Source organism: Gadus macrocephalus, chromosome 10 (genome assembly GCF_031168955.1).
Source record: "Gadus macrocephalus chromosome 10, ASM3116895v1".
In the NCBI taxonomy this organism is placed as follows: Eukaryota; Metazoa; Chordata; class Actinopteri; order Gadiformes; family Gadidae; genus Gadus; species Gadus macrocephalus.
In genome coordinates this window covers 345,250-353,377 of record NC_082391.1, presented here as the reverse complement: position 1 = coordinate 353,377, position 8,128 = coordinate 345,250, and positions in this window count along the sequence as shown.

Sequence of the window (8,128 nt, the reverse complement as noted above, 5' to 3'; positions counted from 1 at the left end):
ACGTACATAGAGAATGGTCTCTCAGTGCTGGATTCTGACCGCAGGCTGTTTGTAACAGGAGTGAACAGGAGACGGAGCAATAATTGAAAGCAAAACTCTCTACACGGCAAAGAAAATGTGACTTTTAATGCCTGTCAATTACGCTCAACATGAAAATGTTACTGTGCCCAGTTTCACCATTAAAGATTATAATACGACTCGACACTAAAGGAGTGTGAAAGAGGGAAACTGAGAAAGAGGGAGCAGAAGGACATTAGAAACCTGCACATGATGGGCCCATTCTGTCATTCACCTCACTCTTTGAACAGCTATTCATCTGATATTTAAAAACAATTGAATTCAGTTACAAGGAGACCCGGTGAAGTATATGGGAGTCTGATAAGTGAAAGGCAAAGAAAGGACAAGGAAGGTTTCTCAAGGGCCACCATTGAAGGCTCACTCCTGTCAGACATAAGAGAAAGTAAATGCCAGGAAAAGGGTGAGATGGAGAGAGAGAGGGAGAACATGTTAGTCAATTGGACAACCAAGGGAGAGAGAGAGGAAGTACACCAAAGAGAGAGAAGACCAAGACGGAGAGCATAAAAAACGACTGGATGCTCCTTCCGCTGTTGAACTACTCTACTTTTTATTCAGTCTCTTGCCTTTGTCGCCGTTTCTGGAGACGGTAATTACCAATATTTATGAATGGATGAAGCAGCCCACTTCAGATCCACTCAACGACGTAGTGGAGGGCTACAATATACAGGGTGACAGCCTTGGCTGGTCTGCTGCACATGCTGTCCTCCGTTTACTTCTATGTTTGGCATGTTTCTACATTTTTGAGAAAGCAACCCAACAATAGTATTTACTGTTTGCATCCATCTCCTTTTGGACTTTTTATATTTACAATTATACTATTTTTATTTACTTGGTTAAATGAATGAATGAATGAATCACCTGCTTTGAACATATACATGTTAATATCAAGAAAGAATTGACACAATTTGACAAAGTTGTGTCAAATGTATTAAATTCAGGAGTTTATTCAGAAGGAGAGTGAGATAGATTGAGAGAGGAATGAAGACGGACAGAATAAGGTAATGGAGAAACCGTGAGAGGGAGCGACGGGCTGGGAGAGATTGATAGAGAGATAGACAGAAAGATGCGACGGAAAGAGAGAGTATTGTAGTTGGTATTATTTAAACTGCATTTCTACGTTTCCTGATTATTTGCATGAATATGAATTGAATTGAAATGTCATGGATAGAGACGTCTCTGAAGGAACTCAGGCGGAGGAAGCACCATGTTCTCCCATTACGGGGTAAACAGAGTGAAACTGGATCAACTGGCTCAACAAAACACCCTCCCTCCCTCTCTCTTTCTCTCTCCGTCTCGGTCTCAGTGACTTCATCTGTGTTTAATCAGGTTGAGTTCCAGTGAGTTTGATTTAAACCCAGTTAGTGGCTTTGGCATGCGGTTCTGGTTAATGTCTGTGGCGGGAAGCGGGAGAGACGCAGCAGAGCCAGTCCCAACCCAACCACAGGGTGCCTTGTGCTCAGCTTGTTGTGTTGCCTTGGATCGCTCTGCGGCTTCCAATAGTCAATGGAATGGCCCCAAAACTGCAAACACACGTGATTACACACATTCACCACTAATGAGTGGGGGTAGATGGGGGCTAAATTCACACAAACACATACACTAACACACACACACGACTCTTTTTCTAAAACACAGACACAGTTCCAACATAGTATAGGACACTAGGCAAGGTGTCCCTGGTTGTAAGCGGTGGTTAACGGGTGTAAATTAGCATCCTATCGGTAGGAGGGACGGCCTCCCGTCTGATCTCTACTAAGCTCTGGAACCCCTCCCCACACACACAAAGACTCCTGCCTCCTCCCCCCACCCTACTCCCGTAGAAGCATCTATACCTTCACAAGCATCGATGCATCATACAAACACACACTCACACACACACCTTTACCAATGTCGGTGTGTGAGTCTGTTAGTAAAGTGTATCTGTGATCTCTGCATCAATACGGGCAGTCTAACATGTGTTGGTGAATAATGGCCGTGGATGGAGAAGGAAACAGATGACATCCATTACTGTATTAAGGCTGTCATTAGTGGTTAGAGGTCCCAGCATGTACAGAGGGCTACGTAAGAGTGGGGACGACGACACAGGGATCACACACACACACACACACACACACACACACACACACACACACACACACACACACACACACACACACACACACACACACACACACACACACACACACACACACACACACACACACACACACACACCATTTACCAGGTAGACAGACGGATGGATTGATCTAGAGATCTTTATTCACACTCTAAAATAAACAGATCTACTGCCAATTAACTCTGATAACACGTAGAGCCTCTCTCTCTCTCTCTCTCTCTCTCTCTCTCTCTCTCTCTCTCTCCTTTCTCTTCTTCTCCTTTTATTTCCTTCTCCATCTGTCGCTCCTTTTCTTTATCTTGCACTCTCTTTATCTAAATCTGTGTTTGTGTGTGTGTGGTGTGTGTTTAGTATGAGCATGTGTATAGAGTTTATTTATTGTTTGTGTGAGAGTGCGTGGTGGGAGTGTACAGTGTGTGTTTCTGTGTGCGCGTGTGTGTGTGTGCTTGTACCCGTGTGCTTTAGTGTGCGTGAGTGTATGGTTTGTTTCACAAAAGAAAGGTTGCGTTATCAGGGTTCAGCTTTTATTTCCCTTATCTAATTTCCTCAATGCTCGGTGTGTGCATCAGTGTTGGTTTGTGTGCGCGTGTAGAAGAGAACGATCCGTGTTATCGGGCTGCAGACAGCACGGAGAGGAGACTCAAGGTGAGGAGCAAGGCGGCCATCTTAAACGTTCCCCAGCGGAGACAGATGTGTGCGTTTATTTAAGTGTGTTTTGTTCCTAGGGTTGGTGGGGACACCAGCGTGAAGCGGGGTATGTTAGTGTAGGGTAACAATGCAGCAGGGATGTTGTCTGCAGTAAAGTCAGTCTTAAACAGTGTGGCCACCAATGCCGGTTGTGCCAAAGGGCGGTGAGCCTGGCTCATAATAAACTGTGGTGGTTCTCTAACTTTGTGCCAAAGCATGCCAGTGCGGAGATGAACATTCTGTGGCCGATTACGTGTTCCTTGCCTTTTCGTTACTTTTTATTTTGTTAATTTATGTGTTATAAAAAATATATATATATTTTGCCATTTCGTCCTAACCATTCATCCAAAATTCATTTAACGTAATTTAATGAATTTCTTAACATGAATGCTAAAAATCGACATGGATTTCCTTTTTCCAGCCACAAACTCTGGAAAGCTCCCTATACATTGAGTGTTGCTGCGTCAGAAGCCAGCCTAAGCTATCAGTGCTAACAGCCTTTAGCCACACCTCTCTCTCTCTCTAGCTCATCAGAAGAGAAGTCAGGACAGAGGAGTTAGTGCTCCACTCGTGGTACCAAATCCACTGCTCTAGAAACCTCTAGAATATATATTATTATATGTCCACCAATCAACTGACAGGAAGAGCTAGCTAACAACATTCTCATTCATTCTCTCTCTCTCTCTCTCTCTCTAAAAGAGTGTCAATATAGATAATATATCCATGTATCCATATATTGCATGTGTATATATATATTACATAATATACATACATTCATTCATATAATGAAATAAACAATTATACCAATAGCCATAATATTCTGTTTAATAACACTAGGATTACAGTCTGGTTTTTCTAAAGGAGGTCTACACAATAAATTAATGATGATCTCAGGAACGCTGTGCGATCATAAACTCTAATTGAAGCGCTGACTAAAGAGGACGATGGGGAAGGGAAGGAGATGGAGTCAAACGGCTCTGCAGAGAGGGGAGGAAGAGGGGTCACTTAGCGATTAGGTTCAAATCACTGTCTACAAACATCTCTCAACTCTTCTCTCCCCGCCTCAACCTATACACATTCCTCATTGTCATGGTTGATTTATTTCTTCCCAATCTTTTTGCAGGATAATCTAAAGGGTCTCTCTCCCTCTCCCTCTCCCTCTCCCTCTCCCTCTCTCTCTCTCGTCAATGGCCGACCAGATTGGCAGTCCGATCTTGATCAAGAGAGCAGATAAGTTTGTGCTCTCGATTAACTGTAGTTTGTGATTGGTTGAGTTCTGTCATGTGTTGGGGGAGAGGTTATGTTACCACCATAGGATACCTGCTGTCAATAGGTGAACCATAGAATCTAATCCAATGCTATTAAAAAATCTGGAGGAGATCATTTTGAGAATTCGGAAGCATCCCAAATGTCTTGCAGTAGGGAAGTCTTTGAACAGAGGGTTTTATCCCAGGAGACTTCCAGTAGAGGCTGACTGCAATCAAAGTGTACCATCATTATTGGAGCAATCACAATCATTGAACATGCTGAAGTTTGGTTGCTGTTGAATTTGTGCAAAGACTATACTGGAGCTGATGGTAAGTATCTCTACTGTCCCTGTCTCCGCCTCTCAACCCCATACACCCGTCCTCATGTTGACTCCTGTCAGTTGGGGTGGAGGGGGTGGAGGGGGTGGAGGGGCTGGGTGGGGGAGGGGGAGACCGTGTCAGCCATGGTTGTCAGTTGGCATCTAGGAATCAGAGTGGAAACATTACACCAACCCAACAGCCCTCACACAGTACTCACACAGCCCTCACACAGTACTCACACAGTACTCACACAGTACTCACACAGTACTCACACACCCTCCATCTGTATCCCCAACATTACATGTCGTAGGGTCATTCTCTATAATATTTCAACGCTTTGGGAGTTAAACAGGGATTGGGGATCACTCCTCGTATTTAAATTTGTATTCTGGTCTTTTCTTCGTCGACTTGTCTTGGTTTTGTTACGGAGATGTGATGTAAGGACATGTAACATATAGTAGTTCCCTGTAATGCGGAACAATATGTCACATTGTGGGTTATGAGTGTGTGTGCGTGTGTGTGGTGCGGAAACTTAGACTCGTACCTTGGTTGCTTTACATAATTCTGTTCCTGTATGTCACTCTCCCTCCCGTATTCCCCTAGTTCTCTCTCTGTATCTCGCTCTCTCCCCCTCTCTTCTCTCACTCTCCCTCCCGTATTCCCCTAGTTCTCTCTCTGTATCTCGCTCTCTCCCCCTCTCTTCTCTCACTCTCCCTCCCTTTTTCCCCTAGTTCTCTCTCTGTATCTCGCTCTCTCCCCCTCTCTTCTCTCACTCTCCCTCCCTTTTTCCCCTAGTTCTCTCTCTGTATCTCGCTCTCTCCCCCTCTCTTCTTTCACTCTCCCTCCCTTTTTCCCCTAGTTCTCTCTCTGTATCTCGCTCTCTCCCCCTCTCTTCTTTCACTCTTCCTCCCTTTCCCCCCCCTAGTTCTCTCTCTCAGTAACTCTTTCCCCCTCTCTTTCCAGTCTCTGCAGACAGTATCCCGTCTTAATCTTCCTCTCTCCACGCTCTCAGGCTCCGAGCCCCTGCTTCCCCAGCTCTGTTCCTTCCTGTCGTCTTCAGACATCATGTTGGTTTTTGTCTTTGTCATCTCTCCCTTTAAAGAACCTCCAAGTGACTGCAGAGCATTTAGTGTCATCGGGAGTGTGTGTGTGTGTGTGTTTGTTGTGCTATTTGTGTGTGTTGCTATGCCACCTGCTCCTAAGATGGGACCGAAGTGGAACAGAATCATGCCTTAGGACACACACACACACACACACACACACACACACACACACACACACACACACACACACACACACACACACACACACACACACACACACACACACACACACACACACACACACACACACTCCCCCAGTCACATGTACACACCAACACACACGGACACACAAAAGCTTTAGATAAACATTCTCCTTTGTATTGAGATTTCCAGCAACATGATAGTCAGCCTGTCAAACCATGTGCCTGAAGCAGAGATAGGTAGAGAGAACGAGAGAGACAGAGAGACAGAGAGAGAGAGAGAGAGAGAAAAGTCTGTTTCCCTTGGCAGACAGAAATACAAATCTGAGAGGTGTGTTTGAGAGAGAGGGATAGAGAGAATGAATAAATAAAACAGAGGACGTTTCAGCTGTTCTGGGCCCCTTTCCCCTAAGCCCTGTGTCAAGGGCCCTTGGCCACACCCGTCATGGGTTGAAAGCAGTGCAGTGTGCATTTGTTTCCGAGGGAGGAGGTTAAAGGAACTGGGTGAGGACAGAGGTCAAGAAGTCCAATTACAGGACAAAGAGGGAAAAATTACAGGGTGCCCCTTCTATTCTACTGTTCCTCCTCTTTTCACCAATCTAGCTCCATTCAGCGGCATGTCTACCTCGGTTTTTCCTGCCCCGTCTCTCTATCGAGCTCAACTCATATGCCCGTCTATCCCTCTCTATTCAACTCCTTGTCTCTCACTATGTTCACCTGTCTGTCTTTCCTCGTTTCTGCATCTCTCCATTCAGCCGCCTGTCTCTCGCTGTATTCAACGGCGTGTCTATCTTTTTCGGTCTGTGTATGTTTCGCTATTCATATGTCTGTCTCTCTGCTGTCACTGCATACATGTCATGTCTCTGTTCATGCGTGTCGCTCCATAGTACATCTGTCTCTCTGTTACCTTCCTGTTCCCCCCCGAAAACCTGCAGGCCATCGCAACAAACACACGTGCACACGTGCACACCCACTCCGGAGCAGGCCGACGGCCTTGAGTGATGGCTACACTGTGGAATCCGTACCAAGGTAGAACAAAAGCTCTATTGTGACCACGGTGCTGTACCCTGTTGCCTGTGAACGATTTATCTTACCTCCGTGTCTCCGGCGTGTTTCAACTAGCCCGGTCACACACTCTCCCACCACCTCCCCCTCCTCCCCCTGGTCCAAAGACACACATACACCCACACACACCACTGACACCTTTTCTGTGAAATAGGGTCTGTCCCTCACTTTAACCACAAGGAGACTAACTACACCAACCTGATTTGATGGCACACACACACACACACACACACACACACACACACAAGAAACCAAGCGCTAAAAACATTTCCACAGGCTAAGTAAAAAAATAAAGTTAACTTCCAATCGCTGCTTCTAATTGGCTCAAAAAGGTGGGAAGTGACGGAACCGGATGGTAATTCAAGCCAATGGGAAGAAGCAATTGGTCAGCAATGCGCGTGTGTTGCTGACCCTGTGGTTTGGTTTGCCGTGTTTGGTGTGATCTGTGTACAACATTTCCCCCTCAAAAAATCCAAAAGCAACAAAGCCCCACCCAAACAAAAAAGTTGACTCAACAGATATGCATTAGAATGGTGTTAGAAGGGGAAGGAAACTGAATCAAAGGAACAGAAAAAAAAGTGTTCAACGGCGGTGAGTGGGTTTCTTTGTTGCTTGGCTGATTGCAGCTACATGGAGCCATTTTGAAATTGGTGCAATTTTCTCTGATGAAAATGTAGTGAGAAAAGGTGCTAGCAGGCCGGCTCCCTGTGAAGACCTTCCACCATAATGCCTGCCTAATGCTAAGCTAGAGCAGATTCCGAACAAAAGAAAGGCCTTCAGCGGTGACATTATCCTTAAAAATCAGCCCCTTTCTTCCTGACTATACTTGATGCAGACTTGGTAGAGAAAGAATGATTATAATAAAAGGAAAACAAACACTGTTATAGAGCTATTACCAGTGGCTACTGTCATAAAACAAAACGATCAGATACAATTAATGCATTGTTTTACATTATGTTTTTTAAGCTGACCACGTTTGATTACAGTCCTCGTGTTTTGGTTGGCTGTGTGTTTCTGCTTCTGTTCAACATTACCCAGACATATAACAAACAAACCACACTGATAAAGCACACGTTTTGGCAATCAATAGCTCCTCACAGACAGACTGCATACACAAACATAAAAGCGCAACTCATACTAAGTAAGTTGCCTTGTTGGGTGGATATGATTGAGCCTTGAGTTTGGGAGCAGGGCCCTTCTAATACAGTATTCTGGTAGAATAATCTCTCTATTCTAGCGTTACAGAGTTTTGTTGTGGCGATATCAGCTGCCTAAAGCAGCTAGTGGTTTGCTTCCCCAACACACAGCTAAATCTAAATAATCCTTCTAAATAAACTATAGGTCCTAGTACACTAAATACAACAACCCCAT